We start from the raw sequence: 21,883 nt of genomic DNA, 5'->3' as shown, positions 1-21,883 counted from the left end.
ACTAGCGGACCGCGGCCGATTTAAAAGCTACCACCTAGCATGTGTGGTGTCTGGCGGTGACACCACACTAAGGACATCAGACACATCCATGCCCGAGGCAGGATTCGAACCTGCGACCGTAGCGGTCGCGCGGTTCCAGACTGTAGCGCCCAGAACCACTCGGCCACTCCGGCAGGCTCTGTGAGCGAGTGGTTGTATATAATTGCTAAATATCGAGCTATTTTATCAGCATACTCTGAGAGGAACCTGACTGGTATACAATCTGGACCGGAGGCCTTGCCTTTATTAAGTGATTTAAGCTGCTTTGTTACACCGAGGATATCTACTTCTGCGTCTGAAGTAGCTATGATGGCCATACAAGGACATGCTGTCTATGGCTACGAGGTCAGCTGCGTAATCTGATGCTTCTTTCTTTAACATTATCATAGGCACAGCTGACGGAACACAGCTGTCAGAATCATTATATTTAGAGCCGTAAGAATACACACAGACTTCCGCATTTACCACTTGTTGCAGACGCGGACCCAATACGATACACTATATAAATATCGCTCATAATGAACACTGTTGGTAGGCCGTAAGTGACTGCCGCCTTGAGACAGGTCGCAATTTATGCTAGGCGCTAGTAGGCAGTATCAATAAGCTTCGGACCAAAGCACCCTTCAGCCTCCGTTTTGTTGGTAGTGCACTATCGAGTACTGCAATGTGGGCGCCCAGCGTCGCGAGTTGAGCGCCAGACTGCTGCGTGCACAGGTCGAGGACGTCTGCGCGGAGGCGGAGAAGCCTCGGGAGTGGAGCCGCCGCCGGCAGCCGGGCAGGCGTGTCTCCCCGCCACTCCACATCCGCCGCTAAAAGCTTCCCGCGGCAGCAACAGCAGCCGCCTTGCCGTCTGCCGGCAAGAAGCCGGCAGCTCTCAGGGCGTTGCGCCCCCAGACCGCCGCGGTCTCCACCAGGTAATCAGCTTACGCAGACTTCCTGCGCTAAGCCGTGCATGGAAAATTTCGAAGTGCAGCCACCTCCTCCACCACCGAAACAGCGTGGCGCAACCACTCACCAACTCCTCAGCGTCTTTTGATACATCTTCGGCGTATCCCAGTTCCTGTGGTTCTGACGTAGCGTAATGTGCCTTCCACGTATAAGACACTTCGTAAACTAGGTTATCCAATGAACCCAATGATAATTCTATCTAAAATAATTCAGAAGTGAGAGCACTATGAATAGTATACCAACTCCCGGCCGCGGTGACCGAACGGCTCTAGGCGCTTCAGTCCGGAACCGAGCGACTGTTACGATCACAGGTTCGAATCCTCCCTCGGGCATGGATTGTGTGATGTCCTTAAGTTATTTAGGTTTAAGTAGTTTTAAGTTCTAGGGGACTGATGACCTCAGATGTAAAGTCCCATAGAGCTCAGAGCCATTTGAACCATTTGTACGAACTGTAATACATCGTGTCGTATTTGAGTAATTCACTATATATTCTATCTGTCTCGGCGAACATGTAGCATTCCATAGGATCTAGACTTGCGCAGTTTAACATGTCATGATTCGACTAGCTGGTTGCAGAATATCATAAAACCTTATCACGGCAATATTTCATTCATAGTTAATTCGTATTCTTCGTCTTGGCTAATCGACTTGAAGGTACCGTCATGCTCAAAAATATCCGAACGACCTGACCTGCATTTCATTTGATTTGCATACAGCCCACATAACGTAGCTGTCTTGGAGGTCCTCTAATGTCGTTTCGCTACAGTCGCTTCACTACACAAATTGGTTACTGCAACTGTCCACTGGGAAACACTCCTCTGTATGGCAATTAACTCCAGATGTAAACTGATACCACGGTAACACAAACTTCAGAGAACACCTGAGACAATGCTTAACACTTGTTAACTAAAAATTTATTACAATATGTGACATCTCTAAACTATTACCACTCTCGTTAGCATCTGACACAAATGATGCCTGCAGCTATAACACATTAATTATTCCTAATTCTTACTACATTTTCTTGCGGATAAAAGAAATTCAAGAATATCTGGACTTACAAAATTCCGTGATGGCCTGAAATATTCTTGCTATCTAAAAGGTTTCCCAATCCCCCATTAACCGTCCCTAAGCATGCGAGTGCTTTTCCATCAACTGATAACGAACTAAGTGGCCACAAGAACCACGATTAACAGCGTCAACCGCTCTATCAAAACTTCACTCTCAACAACGTGTGCACTAGTAACTTCACTATCTTCATGATGGCACGTTGATCTTTGTATACTTCCAAAATCAATTATCGCGTTTGTTATCTAAGATAAAATCACATCAGGAAAGAAAGATACTAATTAGCAGCTAACTTTGCATATGTCTGAACTTTAAATGACAGAGCGAACTGTTTTGTTCTGGATATGGACTGAGGCCCAATGCTAACTAACAAAATTGTTTGTGTCTGACAGAGATTCGGTCACAACACTAATCATCATTGCTGACTAACCATAAAGAGATTTGATGTAGTACATTTTAGCCAGTATTAATTAGAAAATCTAAACTTGATATTGCATGACGAAGACTACAAACAATCCTGTTGGCAGAACATCCGCAACTCAGCATTATAGCAGAAGTCGAAAATACCGTTTCAGTTGTAAATTACTTTATTTTCACACTCCCTGTTCTGCGCTCATAGGCAGCACACCGCACCTGTTACGTGCGGCGCTTGGGTACCACAGCATAGCTCCGACACCTGAGGATGGGCTTTTAACAGTCCGAAACCTGTAAGTGATTTGCAACTGAAGCAGAATTTTCAACCTCTGCTATGACGAAGATTCTTGTAATCGATCGGCACAACAATTCCGAAACTTTTGTCCGCATTAACTAACAACGATAGATGCTAAATATGGTTTCATTCTGAAATAACTAACTTGAAATGATGTAACGCATGTGCTGGATGGCGATTCGAACCCTGTACCGGATCCAGTTGTTATGTAAGCACAGTCGAATTCCAGATATCGAATTTTCCCAGCAGTAACGAGATGTTTGGAACTGCAGTGACGAGAAAATTAATCATTTCTACCGTCCCGGAATTCGAACCCGGCACCTATCGCCGTTGTTTCCTAGCCAAGAACAGACATTAACTACACGTTTCTTTCCCCAGAAGTGAGATGTGCTCATGTTTGAACTTCAAATGACGTGACGAAGAAGACAGTGATGACTGAGAATTGAACCCCTCAGATATCGTTGTTGACTACACTCGAAGACATGGAAACTGTCGAATTATTTTTCACCAGTTGTTACGAGTCGCATGTCTGAACTTGAAATGATGTGACGAAAAGGTCTGCGTCTCTCCGTGAGCCGAAACCGTCACATATCTTTATTGACAATGATTGAAAAGGCGTTAAAAATCACAATCTCCATCAACAGTTAGTTGTGCTCATGCTAAAGGCTGAAAACTTATTATGAAAATTTTTGTGCCGAGACAGGATTCGAACCCTCACATCTGCTTTACGTGGAGAATTTGATGAGTTTGGAACCTTGAGGAAAAAACGAATTGGTGGAACTATGTCGTCACGTAGGGATCAAATCCCGTGAAACTAGGAACATTATATTGAACATCTCAAGATGAAATAAAATACAGAATAAGTGTCCTGCGACCTTACATCACGTTTGGTTCTTTGACTAAAGTAAAAATGCTATCGTAAGAAAGGTTACTAGTCACAAACTTTCTACATCCTGCAGCTTACGTCACCGTCATGGAACAATGTAAAGTGTAGTCGGTATCGAAGAGACATCACGTACAATGTGATTCTGTAACCTAGGTGAAATCGTATGTTCATTTGGGGCAACACTGTTCGACATGGGTTCTATTTCTGATATTAAAGTATGTGCTTCTACACCATTTTACCGTGGGAAATTCGAATATGTAAACAAAATATCGTTGTCAGGGATACTTTTTATGTAATATGTATATATATGTATATTCACAATTCATGGCAAACACAGAGACGTTATAGAGAAGTACGGGTATGTTGGCACATCCAGTAGTGATAGAACGTGATAATTTGTTGTGCAACGGCAGGTGGGAGGAATCAGACATCATTGGGTTATCCCCCACCACACCTATGTCATTAAGACCACCTGAAACATCTCATTAACTCGAACGGCGACAGCCGGTCGCTGCCTCGGCAGTAAAGCTTCATGCCTCCTAGGGGCAGGTGCATCGAGTTTACAACAGTGGTGTTAGCCGCAATTTGTGTAAGTCTTAACGAGTGGGTGTTTTGGCTGACAAGTAACTATCTGTCATATTTCCGAGCACGGTTGAATTTTTTAGTTCCTGTGTGTAAACTGATTGAGCCTGGTGCTGAAGGTAAAACAACTGCTTGTTTTTACACATCAGTGTTCCTCTAGTTTCCTACTATTAATTTAATACAGGTGTATTACCAAAGTGGTATTTTTAAATTTGCAGAAATGCCACGTCGTCGTGGATGTCGATATTAGCCGGACAACTTCTGCTACATCTGTGGGAAGTTCACTTTTCCAAAAAAATGTAAGAAAATTTCTTCAGTCATAAAGAAAGCATACAAATATTACTTTGGAGTAGAGGTAAGAGACCAAGATAAAGAATGGGCACCACATTTCTGTTGTGCTACATGTTACTGCAAACTAATTCAGTAGTGGAAAGGTAAAGAGAATGTGGCGTTGTTTGCTTTTCCCATGGTGTGGAGGGAGCCTAAGGACCATGTTACTGATTGTTATTTCTGTCTAACAAAAATTCAGGGTTTTACAAACAAAAAGTCAAAGAGGCACATTGTTTACCTAGATCTGCCTTCAGCGAGAATGCCAGTGCAGCATTCCGACAACCTTCCAGTACCTTCAAGAGCTCGAGGTCAAATTCAGAGTGACAGTGAAATAAGTAGTACTGAAGAAATCATAGATGACGATTCTTTATATCACTGCACAAGTGAGTCATCCCCACATTTGTTAACACAGGCAGATTTAAATGATTTAGTACGTGATCTAGGACTAAGTAAACAAAAGGCGCAGCTGCTTGGTTCAAGATTACAAGAGTATAATCTACTGCACCGAAGTACTAAAATCAGTATGTTCAGGCACAGAGAACATGATTTTATTTCCTATTTTTCAACTGACGAAGCACTGACATTTTTCAATGACATTGTTGGCCTGATGAAAGTGCTGAACTTCACTTATATTTCACAGGAATGGGGACTTTTCATACATACATCGAAAACAAGTCTGAAGGGTGTTTTGCTCCATAACGGAAATAAAATACCTTCTGTTCCAGTAGCTTACGCTAGCTTGACAAAAGAGAATTACGAATTCGTACAAAGGATGCTAAATTCATTAAAATACAATGAACACAAATGGAAAATATGTGCAGATTTCAAGGTAATTGCTATGGTATTGGGAATGCAACAAGGCAACACAAAGTATGCCTGTTTTCTTTGCGAGTGGGATAGTCGAGACCAAAATTCTCACTACGTAAAAAAGAAATGGCCTAGGCGAAGATGGAAAGTTGGCGAAAAGAATGTACAACGTGAAAGTCTGGTAGCTCCTGAATATATACTACTTCCACCGCTTCACATCAAACTTGGCCTGATGAAACAATTCGTGAAGGCCATGGATCCAAAAGGCTTTGGGTTTGCATATCTAGCTACCAAATTCCCCTGTCTTTCAGCTGCAAAAATAAAGGAAGGTGTATTTGTGGGCCCACAAATCAGGGATCTGCAGAAAGATGCAAATTTTGAAGCATGTTTAACTGATAAAGAGAAAACCACATGGGACTGTTTCATGATGGTGTCGGAAAACTTCCTCGGAAGAAGAAGAGCTACTAACTACAAAGCAATGGTGAAGGATATGATCAAAGCATATCAGGATTTGGGGTGCAATATGTCTTTGAAGGTACATATGATGGACTCTCATCTGGACTACTTCACAGAGAGTTGGAATGACGTATCAGATGAACATGGGGAAAGATTCCATAAAGACATTTGTACCATAGAAAGACGCTATGAAGAGAGGTGGGTACCTTCTATGTTAGCAGATTATTGCTGGAATATCATTCGAGAGAATAAAGATTCACAATACAAGAGAAAAAGGTGATGTGCATTACAAGGCAGTGGCTCATTGTTTGTCAATTTTCTGTAATTTCTTATGTCAAATAAATGCTTCAAAGTGTATACACAAAGGTTACTATGTTATATGTTAGATCCCACCCTCCATTAATGTGCATTTGTTTGTCGAATTTCACGTCACGTTTGCTGCACTATATCAGAAACTGAAAAGAGAAATAAAACTGTGATTACTCATAAACTATCCCTGACAGAAAAAAACCAAAACCAGTTTTCAATTCAGCACTCAAAGTACAACTAGGATCACAATATTATTTATATATCAGAAATAGAAAAAAAGTCTTTTTTGTAGAACAGTGTTGTTGATTATAATCAGGGGTATATAGGATCAGTCAGTGCCTATTAAAAACGTTCGTTTGAAGTGGGATCTGAACCGTGGCCCTACGCATACGTCACCAGACACCTGAACTACACTGATGACTGGGTTATGATTATGTCGTAGCACCGGTACGTCACACAGGATAAGAATTATTATTTTCTGACTCCCTGGAATGAATATCAGTCATATCTTGCTCATTCACTAACCAGCCGCCTCAGCTACCCAATGCGTACATTTAAATCGATTTCTAATCACTGAAATAAAATCACGTAATGGTCATCTACACAAACTGCGTTCACTGTAGGATGGGGAAGTTTCTACAGGAGGTGTTGCTTCCACTTAAGCTACTCTCCATGGCAATCGTAATCCAGCGCAAAAGAAAATCTCATTTACTGAACCCCATTTTTCCGTAATTTACTAAACCGCAATTCGTCGGGCTGATAACAGTACCAGTCTGTTGGAAGCTCAGAAATAATTTGCTTCATTTTATAAATCTCCAGCAAGATCTCGAGAAAACGTCTGCATCGAGAGCTCGTGGCTACCTGTCCTGATCAGAACAATTTCTGCTCCGCTGGCCTATGGATGACTGACGCTAGCTGGTTTCAGACTAGGTGACATACGGATCGCTCCTTGAGCCTATAATCTACAGCAGAAGCTTGTACACTCACATTGGCAAACATAAAATTATTTAATATTGTAGTTTCGTGTTCACCGTGAAATATTCCCTACCAACAGAGTATATACTGTGCAGTAACAACAACTTTATAATCAGTATTCCCGCAGCATACGGCGTGGGGAATACTAAATAGGTAATCTAACATTACGGGCAAATTTTACCAAGAAAAAGGAGATTGGTGCATTGGTGCATTGGTTTCCGGCAATTTCGGATTGAGTAGAAGGCGGAAAGCAGAAAGCCTGAACATTTGTGCGTAATCAGGGTAAATAGAATCAACTAGTGCCTGTTGACAACGTTTTCCCAAAGTGGTAATTGAACCTTGAACCTATGCATACGTCCCCAGCCCTCTAAATACACTGATTACAGGGTTACGATTACGTCGTAGCACTGGTGCGCCACACAGGATGACAATTATGACTTCCCTACTCCCTGGAGTGAATACCAGTGTACTGAATACAGTCGTATGCAGGATGAGTGTTATCGAAGAAATAAAGTGTAGTTATAGCTTTCTGGTGTCACTTATGTTGATTTTAAAGTGATTTATTTGCCACATTGAATCAGCCGAACCTCAGTAGCTCTCTCACATAAAAACGTTAGTCTCGTGTGATATTCGAACTTAGATCGAACACACACTCAGCTGTGGTGGATGACGTCGTTTCCATTGACCTAGCGATATGCTGCAGCATTCAGTGCTCCTCAAATGCTAGTGGTGGCTAAGAGATAATTCCAATGAAGTCAAAATTAGTTGCAGTTTCTGAGTGGAATAACCTTCCTGGACTAAAGACATACATTTTATAGTTAGGTGATACACCTTAAGTGAAAATCGTTCAGAGTGTTTAATTTAATTACGTAGACAATATCAAGGGAATTGAGCAAAATTATTCTGTCTCACTCCAGGAAGCATGTCGACTCTTCGGGGTTGCCAGACTTAATCTACAATGTTGCCAAGTCCTAATCATCCTCGCAGTAGGAAGGGATACATTTCAAGAGACTGTGAGTTTCTTGAACAGGCTAGCAATCCAGGAGTAAAGATTTTTTTTGGACCTTTGTATAATAAAAATAAATACACCGGTAAGAATGGATATTTCTATCTGAAAAATGTACACCGGTTCTCGTCCCAAAAATAAATAAATAAAATTTTCACCGGTTATCGTTCGATCACCGAAGTTACGCAGATTGGGCCCGTTTAGTGCTTGGTTAGATGATCGCTTGGGAACACCGGGTGCCGTTGGCTCCCTTCATTTTTTCTCCCTCTACGCTTTTTTTCTCCTTCTATGCAGCAGTGCCACTGCAAATGAAATGGCGGCCTACAGTTCTGTAGCAGAATAATATTCCAAAATTGTAAATAAGAGTTTATCTTTTGTTCCCACGATTGAAATGTGCTTTTGGCACCATCCTTTCCGTTTTCCTCAGCTCTAAGCGCTACCGTTCTCCTGCGCTATGTTCGAACGAAGATACTAAGGAATGTTTTCGGAGGAAAAACAAAAGAAAAATTACTAGGCTAGTATGTGTATGGTCAGGTTCCAACTCTCATATCAGGCGAAAGCTTTTTATAGGCACTGGTTGATCCTATTTACCCCTTATTACGCCAAATGAAGAACATACGATTCCAACCTGGTTCCAGGTTCACGCTAAACGTTATCTCCCTTCGATACCAACTGCACATTACATTGGGCTATGACAATGACGTAAGCAGCAGCTTGTATAAACTCTGTATTTTAGTCTACGAACCAAACGCCATGTAAGGTCACAGGGCACTTATTCTGCCTTCTATTTCAGCTTGAAATGTTGAATATATTGTTTATGGTTTGAAGGGATTTGATCCCTTCGTGACGACATAGTTCCCTCAATTCTTTGTTTGCTCGAGGTTCCCAGTTCATAAAGCTCTCCACATAAGGCACCTACCAGAGTTCGAATCCTGTTTCGGAACTAAATTTTCGTAATGTCCTTTCAGGTTTTAGCATGAGCTCAGACAACTGTTGATGGAGTTTAAGTGTAATTTTTAACGGCTCCACATTTATTGTCAATAACGATATGTGACGGTTTCGACTCGGGCACATCATTCCAACTTCAGACATGTCACTCCTAGCTACTGGTGAAAAATAATTCGACAGTTAACGTTTCTTCATGTGTAGTCAACAACGACATGTGCGGGTTTCGATCCCTACTCATCACTGTCGTCTTCGTCCCATCAATTCAAGTTCAAACATACGCACAAATCGCTTCTGTCGAAAGAAACCTTTATTTATTCTTGGCTAAAAAACAACGGCGGTAGGTTCTGGGGTCGAATTCTCGGACGGCTGATATGATCGATTTTCTCGTCACTGCAGTTCCAAATGTCTCCTTACTGCTGAGAAAATTCGGTATCTGGAATCCGACTGTGGTTACATAAGAATGGGGTTCTGTGCTGGTTTCTAACCGCCATCCATCACATATATTACGTCATTTCAAGTTAGTTACTTGGGCATGAAACCATATTTAGCATCCTTTGTTTTCAGTTAACAGGGAAAATAGTTTCTGAGTAATTGCCCTGATCCAGAACAAAAATCTTCGTCGTGTAATGTAATAGTCTGGTTTGCTATCAGATACTGGCTAAAAAATGTATTTTATCACTTCTCTTTATGGTTAGTCAGCAATGACGATTAGTGTTTTCTTCGAGTCTCACAACTTAGGAATAACTTACATTTTTAATGTCACTTTGTGATTGACAACAATTACGGTAGATGGTTTTCGAACTCCGCATAGATCAACGCCCCATCATGAAGATCGTGAAATTACTAATGATACATTGTTGACTTCGAGGGTTTGCTTGACGGCTTGGAGTTGTTATTCGTGGTTTTTCTGAGTGGTTACTTCATTACACGGTTTAAACTAAAGCTCGCGCCAAGTGAACGACGGTTTATAGAGGGTTGGAAAATCTTTTAGAGAACATGAGATCAAGAATGACTGATGAGCTAGAGTTGTCATTATTTGTGTCATGTATTAATGAGAGAGCTAACAATTTATAAATGTCAAAAAATGGCTCTGAGCACTATGCGATTTAACTTCTGAGGTCATTAGTCGCCTAGAACTTAGAACTAATTAAACCTAACTAACCTAAGGACATCACACACATCCATGCCCGAGGCAGGATTCGAACCTGCGACCGTAGCGGTCGCTCGGCTCCAGACTGTAGCGCCTAGAACCGGACGGCCACAATGGCCGGCTTATAAATGTTACTTCCTGTGATAAATTAGAGGTAATAAGCGTTAAGGACAATCTCAGATACTCCTTGATATTTGTTGTGTCATGGTATTAATTTATGTCTAGAATTATTGCAGTACAGAGCAGAATTTTCCAGTGGTCACTTGCGGTAACCATTATGAATAGTCTATTGACTGTAACAAAACGATATTAGAGGTGCTGTAAGACAATTGTATGGGCTGCGTTCAAATCATCTGATACTCAGTTCAGGTCGTTTGGATACTTCTGAGCTTGATAGTACATGTAAATTATCCTATGACTGTTGTTGTTGTTGTGTTCTTCAGTCCTGAGACTGGTTTGGTGCAGCTCTCCATGCTACTCTATCCTGTGCAAGCTTCTTCATCCCCCAGTACCTACTGCAACCTACATCATTCTGAATCTGCTTGGTGTATTCATCTCTTGGTCTCCCTCTACGATTTTTACCCTCCACGCTGCCCTCCAGTACTAAATAGGTGATCCCTTGATGCCTCAGAACATGTCCTACCAACCGGTGTCTTCTTCGAGTCAAGTTGTGCCACAAACTTCTCTTCTCCCCAATCCTATTCAGTACTTCCTCATTAGTTATGTGTTATACCCATCTAATCTTCAGCATTCTTCTGTAGCACCACATTTCGAAAGTTTCTATTCTCTTCTTGTCTAAACTATTTATCGTCCATGTTTCACTTCCATACATGGCTACACTCCATACAAATACTTTCAGAAACGATGATTAACTGCTGTTAATGTTCGCGTATTCACTGTGTAGTCACGTTAATGTCACCACCTGTCAAAAACCTGTCTAAGTATCTTTACGCGGCACGGACCGTCGCGAGCCATGCAGAAAGAGAGTTAGTGAGGTTCTGGAAGGACTGACAGGGATATGGAGCCATTCCGACTCCACTGCCTTGGAGAGCTGCGCTAGGTTATTCGGTTGAGGATCCATGGTGCGTACAACTCGATCTAGATGGTCCCATTGACTCTTTATTGGGTTAAAATGTGGGGAATTTGGTGGCCAGGGGAGTACGGTAAAGTCATCTTGGTGCTCTTGGAACCACGCACGTACACTGCGAGCAGTGTGACACGTTGTATTGCCATCCTGGTAGATTCCATCGTTCCGGGGAAGGACAAACTGCGTGTCGGGGTGGACATGGTGTAAGATTGTTACTTTAATTTTGTATGCTGATGTTTAAGGTTGTAACTTTAATTTGCTATGCTGATATCGGTGCTAATAGACAATAAAAGCTGGGTTAAAAGCCGTGATCTGTCTGGGGACGTTAACCGTGGATTACTCGGCAACTGTTTCATCAGATATTTAGTCTTGGTTTACCAACCAGACTAACATTAATGGTAATCTTTTAATAGTCATACAAAACCGGTAATATATATATATAAAGGATAATTTAAATAAAAAGAAAGAAATCAGTTTATATTTGGAAATTTATTTTAAGATTGTTCATTGAAATTTCAGCGTATTATACGTGAGTTATAACTGAGCTGGTGCCTTATTTACGATTAAAAAAAAAAAGTGAGATTGTAATTTTACGGAACACATAAAATATGGAGCCAAGATTTGGAAAACTGCATACAACACTCCATTCATAAAATAACACACAAAGAACATTGAAACATAAGCAAGAAGAAATTAACCACAACCAACAGATTCAGTTTTTACCCAAAGAAATTACGTTCATACCACAATCCTGTCCGTCATGTAATTACCACACACTGGTATACTAAATTCATATTAACTCTTTGTGAGGTCTTCGCAAAAAGAATAGCTGAGGGCTACTTTGATGATTACACCACATGCTCCACATGGTCAACTTGGTTTACACAAAGCGTACAACTCCACAATAATTTTGATAATTAAAATACATTAGATCGAAAAGCAATTGACAAAAGAAAAACCTTGAACTGGTTACTAACGTCTTACTATTAACCTGATGGGTCAAACAGTTATATAAGCACGTGGTAGTGGTCTCGCAAAGTACACCCCACGTGAGCTGAACATAAAGAAAAGTTGCTATATTGAAAATATAGTCAAGACGAGACGCTATAATCACACAAACATTCGCATTTAAGATTGATGAACTTAGTTAGAGTTACTGATCAACACGTGGTTCCACTTTACTCACAAAGTAGTAACAAAGCAACTACCGCAAAATAATCTGAATTTAACACGAGAATTACACTCCGCTGCACTTTAAGATAGCATTAGATATTTTAGAGCTAAACCTGAAATCAAGGTGATTAAATTTTCAGTTAGGCTGAACTTAAGAAATCCATTGTCCTACGGACTTAACAGACACGCGCTTAGCCGGAGATCTTACCACTTCAGACGCTCGCCACGGCCACACTGCAACTCCCTACTGCCGAGCGTGCTTCCTGAAGGTGGCTCACAAAGACCAACGGAAGTGGCCAGAGGGGCAGCTTCCTATACCAACATGACAACGGATGGACAGGACCATACTAAGGATAGAAACCTCTTTGCTTTTAGGAAGCGTAGCTACCTGTTCCGACGTTGGTCCTACTGTTCTCTAGCAGACAGCCTTGTCTGCTACCCTCAAGCATGCAACTAGAAATACATATGCTCATTCATCCTCTCACACAAAAGGGAAGGGGGATGACAGTATCTTATCGTATACAGTATATAAAAGAAAGCGGATGTAGGTTCCGTATGAGACTGTGTGACATGAATTACATATAAGAATTACATATAAACTGTGTTTTAAAGTGTAGTAGTGTGACAGATCGTTCTTGTTTATGTGTAAAAGTAACACGTTCCACTGCTCAGTCTCCTCCCAGATAGTCAGAAACGCCACAGTACATTTAGAAGAGGAATTTATTCCATAAATGGCAACAGATTTAAGAAATTAAACATGAAAGGAATCCAACAGAGACCTTTCATAACCCCAACGCTCCGGGAAAAGACTGTGCAGGGAATTTTCTGGCCATGCTAGGACATTCCCAAGCAGGCTTCTCACACCCTACTTAAACCAAAAGTGTAAAAGAAAAGGCAAAAGGACACCAGATACTTGCTAAAACACAATAATTTCAACACATCTTTAGAATCTACCAATTTCAAGGAGGAAACAAAAAACAATCTGTGACACCTATTTAAAAGATATTGTAGACCTAATTCGGTCAGCAAGTAAAAACAATGGTTCCTGTGTCATTAATATGAAAACAATTTCTGGTTGTTACCCTTATGGAGTTCACCAGTATTTGCTCATTGCAAGAGCCAACTGATCACAGGAAAATTTGTGACTGTTTATTAACAAGTAAAATTTATGAAAATAGCAAAGGTGCCACAGCAATTAAAAAAAAAGAACATGAAATAACATCAGTATTACAAAGCAGAACATTACAATGCAAAATTCGCAAAAGCAACAAAATGATAAGAGAAAAAACATGTTTTACAAAGTGGTTATCGCAAAACAAATTCTATATCGTATAAAACTAATAATTTGTAGAATTAAAATAACTATGTGGCACTCATTTAATCACTCTACTATATTTCAATTAGCTAGCAAACAATGAGCACTGTCATTATACTGAAACTACAATAATTATGTGATTGTTACCCTTAAGGGGTTCCTCACAGTAAATATGCCCCATGCAAAGGCTAATCGATCACAGTTCAATGAGAATAAAAAGCTATCTGACTGATAAACGAAGCAATGCTACAGCAATGAATTTACGAAACAAAATATCACAAATCTAATACATCACACAAAAACAAACATTGATAAATAAAACAGTCCAATAGTCAACATCTAAAACAAAAAAAACACCTGCAAAATACAAGAGTCAAAGTCTAAAAAAGATAAATAGAACACCTGCAAAATACAAGAGTCAGTCTAATAAACACCAATAAATCGAACTCCTGCAAAACACACGAGTCAGAGTTTCTCTGACAGAAACACACGTATATGCACTGGACTAAGAACCGTATAATCACTGTTCACTGACACACTCAGTACTTCCACTATTCCGAGGCACAATATAGGGGAAAGAGGGGGGGTTCGTCGCCGCAGCTGTCAGTAGGGATTTTTTTGTCCATCTGTTGCGTGCGATCCCGCCGTCTCTGCCCTCTCATGAAGTTTCTCCCGTGTCACGTCATCTCGATATGGTTCCATGTTTGTGTTGTCAAATTCGTGCGGTATCCTCGTTTCACACGCCAGGTTGATATTCTCGGGCAAGGATGACACTTAATGGCTCTTCTTTTGTGCCACCCTTAGCGACCAGAGAACATCGAACCAAGATTTACTGTCGCTTGACAGTGGGCATCCGTCAGGAGATGTTGATAGGCGTCATTGAAGTCTGCCAGTTACTCTGGACAGTAAGTGTCAAAAGGCTCCACGCCCTTTGTGTTGTTACATTCTTGGGTTATCCTCAATTGGCTCGCCGGTTTGATATTCCTGGGCAAGGATGACACTTAATGGCTCTTCTTTTGTGCCACCCTTAGCGACCAGAGAACATCGAACCATGATTTACTGTCGCTTGACAGTAGGCATGCATCAGGAAATGTCGATAGGCGTCGTTGACGTCTGCAAGTTTCTCTGGGCAGTACCTGTCAAAAGGCTCCACGCCCCTTGTGTTGTTTCACCGCGGCCGTCTCGTCACGGTCGCGTGCGTGTGGTGCGTTGCCAGCAGATGGATTTCCGCGCGGTGGACCGCTCGCCCATCTCAGGTCATCGCCTCGAGGAAAGGTCGCCCGGGGCGGCCGCCCATTAGCTCCAGGTACAAGGGAAAGTGTTTGCCGCTTACTCTCCTTTTGTTGTCGGCCGCGCTCACAAAGTGGCCCGGATGACAGCGTGTCCCGCTGGGAAACCCGCCAGTTTACAACTAGTCCGGCTGCTCCCGCTGTCTCTTAAGAGTTTTGCCGGTTCGCTTTCAGGTTCTCAACTGCATTCACAGAAATTTTTCATCATCCTTATGTGATTACACAATGTCATACATAATACCACTTAGTATTGTCTTTCACAATTTTTAAGAACAAAGTGAGACTTAATATTTTTTTAAATAAAAAAATTAGATGAATCGACAATATAAAATAAAATTTAAATGACTTGACAATGTAAAAAAAATAAAAGTGAAATGACTTGACAGTATAAAAATAAAAATTTAAATAAACTGACAATATAATATTTAAATCCACATCACTAATGTGGTTCACTTACGTTTTAATAAATCAAATGCTATTTATTAATTCACTAAAATGAATAGGATTATGCCTTGTGCAAGTATAGGTCAGGACAGCATAGGGTTCACATGTTATTTACACACACATACATGCACACCTGTTGTCTATTCTACAAACTAACTACCCATAAACATGCATTACTCAATATTCTACTTCTATCCACTACTAGTTAAGCCAATAAGCTACTTTAATGCTATTTCAACACCGTGTATATACCACTACAACATTGTTCTAATTCGTCCTCTTCTTGACGCTCGCGGCATACGTCTTGTCACATGATAAATATGGAGAACTTTCCTTAAACATACACATTAAAAAGAACAATGGTTATTTACACGCCAAAACATTTATACCAGTTCGCACACCTGAAAAGAGACTCGCAATTATACATTTATCATACTCATATATTCACACATAAAACAGTAAGAAAATTTCACCTAAAATTACGTTATCACAACAATTAATCACGCAGATGACTCTGAGAAGGTTAAAAATATTTGCATTATACAGGTTATATTACATTTTCTTACCCATTTTGCTGCGATTTCGTTCCTTCTTTACGTTACCTTTCGCTTCCAAATCAGTTATTTCGCCTGTGGTGGTTATTCTGGATTCATTTCTCATGAATGGCAAAATTGTGGTCACCTCTATTCTGTAAAACAGTATCATCATAACATATTGAACTTACAACAGGCACAAAAGATCCGAATCCTCCTGTAGTTTAAATGACAAATGTTTTGCTTTATCCTTATTACCTTAAACCAAGCTTTCCTTCGTTCCCATAATCAAAATTATTTAATCATCCTCTACCTTCAAGAGGGAAATTTCCTCAGTACAAATCATATAGGCTGCAGTGCATCCCGCACCAGCGAAAACAGTAAGCTGTAATGCTCACAGCATCAGCAAAACACATAAACGTCGCTTTTCTAGGACAAGTATTAACGCAGAATAAATTTTTTTTTTTAGGCTTTGGCTCAACATCAATCAATATTACAAAAAGGATCCATATTTCCATTCCATTCTCCATTTGCTGAAAAGCTGCTCGTATTTGACTACCACAATAATATTTCAGAGCCACGTAAATTACACAAACCACAATTCTTCTTTCACCTTGAAGGGAATCAATATACTTACGAAATCCACAGACAGCACTTTACGTACTCAGCTATAAAGAACAAAAAAGACATATATCATCAATATTAACATATCATCGCATATTGGAAGCCAATGGTTCAACAATCGTATTATCGCATCCTGTTTTCAAGATTCCTAACTTACTCATTCCTTTCTCAGAGTTCTCCTATCTTAAAATATTCATACAGAACGCATACTATAGTAAGAGATCCTCATTTATACTGACAGATATAGAATAGTAATAGATAGATAGTAGCACTGAAAGCAGAAAATCGGAAACAAGGCTACTAACAGCTGGGGAACTGGGTTTGCCAGACCCATAATACCCACAGATCGGATATTCCCCTGAGTTTATGCACAAATTCAGCAACGATCTTGCTTTCCTCAGGAGCGACTCTTTTCAATTTACACACAAAAAAAACATAAACAGCATTTTACTCGTTCACAAAGAAACCTTTTATCTTCACGTTTGAATCAAACTAAATCTTAATTGCACAAGGAAAGAAAAAAATTAAAACATCACTTCAATCTATCACATAGAAACATCTTTATCATTAATTTTTTTACCAACATATTATTCAAAATGCATACGTCACAAATTTAAACTAATCAATTCTTTCTCCTCACCGTCCTCTCTACTTCTCACTGTCCTTTCTAGTCATTTGCCATGTCGCTCATTTGTTCCGATTGGGCGCCTTCTGCGCTGATCGTTTGTCATTGCCGGTTTCGTTCATTTCCATTTGCTGGATTATGTCTAGGGTTAGCCGGCCGAATTTCAACATCATGAGGTGCTCCGCCTACAGTCCTATTCCCACCGTATTCATCATAGTGTCGATTCTGGTTGCCGTACCTGTAGCGTTCACGATCCTGTCTACGTCCTCGATCATTTCTGTTGTTCCACCTGTGTTCGCGACTGTTACCCCTGTTTCTATACGGCCTGTCCCGATTATTGTTCCGTTCGCGTCGCGACGACCAGTCACGCCGTTGATTAGTAATACGGCCACGACTGCGGTCACGCTGCTGTGCCCCGTAATAACTTTGTGCCTGATTAGGCGGGCATTCTCCTGTATTGTATTCCAACTCTTGGAGAAGCGTCTTGAACGTTTCCACGTCCTCTTTGCATCGTCCCGCAAGAATGACGTGCCGCAAGTGCATCGGCAATTTGGTGATGCATATCCTAATTAGTTCCGCCGGCCCGTATGGGTCGTATAGGAATTGATTTGCCTGCAGCATGTGGTCGAATAGGCGTGCAGGGCTGCCGAAACCAGACTGGTTCAAATTCGGCAGCATAATTATGCCATGTTTGACCCTATCTTGTGCCGCTTCCGACCAATAGGCGGACAGAAAGGCTTGTCGAAACTCCCGAGTGGAGTTGCAGTGACGCGCTGCCGACCTCATGCGACTCGCCGGTTCGCCTTCCAAATAGCCACACATATATTCTATCTTATGTGAACTTGCCCAGTCGGGAGGAAGACAGAACTCAAATTGCTCGAGCCATGCTCGTGGATGTATTCCTTTTTGCGAATTTCGGAATATCTCAAACTTTCTCACCGTGAGGAAATGTTTGAAATCAAATCCCCGCATTTCCTCCTGGCGAGGCCCTTGAATGTTTCTATTATTCTCATGTCTGCCTCTCAAATTACATTCTTCCCTGTCGTCAAAATCTCCCTCGTGGCCGGAGTCCCTCTCTGCACTGTTCGTACGGCTATTTTTAGTGCTATTGGCGAGTTCGGAATCACACGCCATGCGGTTTTCCAGATGCGCCACGCGTTCTTGTAATTCGCCTGTTACAGCTTTGTGTTGTCTGTTCACTTCAAACTGTCCCTTCTGAAATCTAAGAAGCGAACGCACTTCTTCGGTCTCTGCGGCCGCTACCGGTGTAGTATTGTTCTCGCTTTCCGTCAGCTTCATCGTGCCTACAGTGTCCGCTAATGCCGCAATCTTATCATCAATTTGTCTCTTGTCCTCCGCCCCAGTCTGCTTCAATTGTTCTATTTGCTGTTCCAACGCGTGGATCGCTAAACTGTTGTCCGCTATTGTGTTGCTAACGGACGTGGGACAATGCGTTTCCGCCTCTTGGACTCTCGAGATTACGTGCTGGTGTTCCCTTTGGCATTCTTCCCTCAGCTCTTGGAAATTCCTAAGCAGCCGTTCTTCACTTTCTTTAGATTCGGTATCGCCCCTCCGCTTGCTCTGTTCTAAAGCTTGCAGACGATCATCGATTTGTTCAAATGTACGGCCTAATTCTTTCATAATATCACTTTTTATCTCACTTGCCAGATTGTTTATTCTTTGTGAGATATCATCGGACACTCTCTGCATCGACTTGCCGACTTTATTTGTCTGCTGGATTAGTTTTTCGTCTATTTGTTCGCCTAGCTCGCGGATCGATTTTTCGGATGATTCTTTTTGTTCTCGGATCGATTTTTCTGATTTCTGCGTCATTTGTTCGCCTAGCTCGCGGATCGATTTCTCGGATTTCTCTGCGTTTTCTTTATTTTGTTGCAATAAGGCTTTCATGAGTTCTGCTACATCAATTTGGTTAGTTAGAGGCAAATTAATTTCTGGCTCTGATGTGAGCCCGTTCGTGCTGTTTTGCATTTCGTCTGAAGTATTCCCCATTGCATTTTCGGAACCGCCCGACGCGTTAATATTGGAAATCAAATTATCCCCTTGGTGCATGTTGCTTAAGTTGTTGGACCGCTTACTTTTAGCTTGGTTACGTGTTTGCATCAGTGCAATTTATACTCAGTACGCAACACAATAATCACAATAAATGTGTCCCCCAAAAATTACGAGTCACACGAAAGATACCCAACCTAGTACACACTTTTTCACACGCAAGACAAATTTTTATCTTTGATCGAAACAGTGGAATTTACAAGCGAGAATAAAAAAACACACTGACATATAAAACACACAAATATAAAAAAACACAACAAGACAAACAACGCAACGCCGATCAACAACGCCGTGAATCTTTTGAAAGTCTGCTCGGAAACAACGCAGAAGTTGTTTGAGCGCTGTAGGGAAAAAAAATTAAGATTATAACACGCTCGCAATCTAACATTTCAGAGATTCCAGAGTCTAGCGGAATCACAGAACAGGGTCGCCATGTGTAATATTGTAACTTTAATTTTGTATGCTGAAATGTAATATTGTAACTTTAATTTGGTATGGTGAAATCGGTGCTAATTGACAATGAAAGTGGGTTAAAAGCCGTGATCTGTCTGGGGACGTTAACCGTGGATTACTCGGCAACTGTTTCATCAGATATTTAGTCTTGGTTTACCAACCAGACTAACATTAATGGTAATCTTTTAATAGTCATACAAAACCGGTAATATATATATATATAAAGGATAATTTAAATAAAAAGAAAGAAATCAGTTTATATTTGGAAATTTATTTTAAGATTGTTCATTGAAATTTCAGCGTATTATACGTGAGTTATAACTGAGCTGGTGCCTTATTTACGATTAAAAAAAAAAAGTGAGATTGTAATTTTACGGAACACATAAAATATGGAGCCAAGATTTGGAAAACTGCATACAACACTCCATTCATAAAATAACACACGAAGAACATTGAAACATAAGCAAGAAGAAATTAACCACAACCAACAGATTCAGTTTTTACCCAAAGAAATTACGTTCATACCACAATCCTGTCCGTCATGTAATTACCACACACTGGTATACTAAATTCATATTAACTCTTTGTGAAGTCTTCGCAAAAAGAATAGCTGAGGGCTACTTTGATGATTACACCACATGCTCCACGTGGTCAACTTGGTTTACACAAAGCGTACAACTCCACAATAATTTTGATAATTAAAATACATTAGATCGAAAAGCAATTGACAAAAGAAAAACCTTGAACTGGTTACTAACGTCTTACTATTAACCTGATGGGTCAAACAGTTATATAAGCACGTGGTAGTGGTCTCGCAAAGTACACCCCACGTGAGCTGAACATAAAGAAAAGTTGCTATATTGAAAATATAGTCAAGACGAGACGCTATAATCACACAAACATTCGCATTTAAGATTGATGAACTTAGTTAGAGTTACTGATCAACACGTGGTTCCACTTTACTCACAAAGTAGTAACAAAGCAACTACCGCAAAATAATCTGAATTTAACACGAGAATTACACTCCGCTGCACTTTAAGATAGCATTAGATATTTTAGAGCTAAACCTGAAATTAAGGTGATTAAATTTTCAGTTAGGCTGAACTTAAGAAATCCATTGTCCTACGGACTTAACAGACACGCGCTTAGCCGGAGATCTTACCACTTCAGACGCTCGCCACGGCCACACTGCAACTCCCTACTGCCGAGCGTGCTTCCTGAAGGTGGCTCACAAAGACCAACGGAAGTGGCCAGAGGGGCAGCTTCCTATACCAACATGACAACGGATGGACAGGACCATACTAAGGATAGAAACCTCTTTGCTTTTAGGAAGCGTAGCTACCTGTTCCGACGTTGGTCCTACTGTTCTCTAGCAGACAGCCTTGTCTGCTACCCTCAAGCATGCAACTAGAAATACATATGCTCATTCATCCTCTCACACAAAAGGGAAGGGGGATGACAGTATCTTATCGTATACAGTATATAAAAGAAAGCGGATGTAGGTTCCGTATGAGACTGTGTGACATGAATTACATATAAGAATTACATATAAACTGTGTTTTAAAGTGTAGTAGTGTGACAGATCGTTCTTGTTTATGTGTAAAAGTAACACGTTCCACTGCTCAGTCTCCTCCCAGATAGTCAGAAACGCCACAGTACATTTAGAAGAGGAATTTATTCCATAAATGGCAACAGATTTAAGAAATTAAACATGAAAGGAATCCAACAGAGACCTTTCAATGGTCCCAAAGGACAGATCCACTGGCCCTTCCAAAAAGGCTTGATCACGCAGGGAATGCCACCAATACGTTCGCCAGACCTTAATGCATGCAGAGTGTTTGCCTTCATATGTTTCACGCCATAAGCGCGAACTGCGATCTGTTCAATGGACACAAAACGTGACTCCTCTGAAAAGAGCAACTGTCACCCCTCAGCGGTGGGACTGTCGTGCAAATTCTATTCTTCGTTGCCGGTGAACAGCAGTCAGGATGGGTGCATGAACCTGCCGCCTGTTTCAGAGGCCCATACACAACACTCGCTCAACGGTCGTTGAGGAG

The sequence above is a fragment of the Schistocerca cancellata genome, chromosome 7, assembly GCF_023864275.1.
Source record: "Schistocerca cancellata isolate TAMUIC-IGC-003103 chromosome 7, iqSchCanc2.1, whole genome shotgun sequence".
NCBI lineage: Eukaryota > Metazoa > Arthropoda > Insecta > Orthoptera > Acrididae > Schistocerca > Schistocerca cancellata.
Note: the sequence above shows the minus strand (reverse complement) of the source record.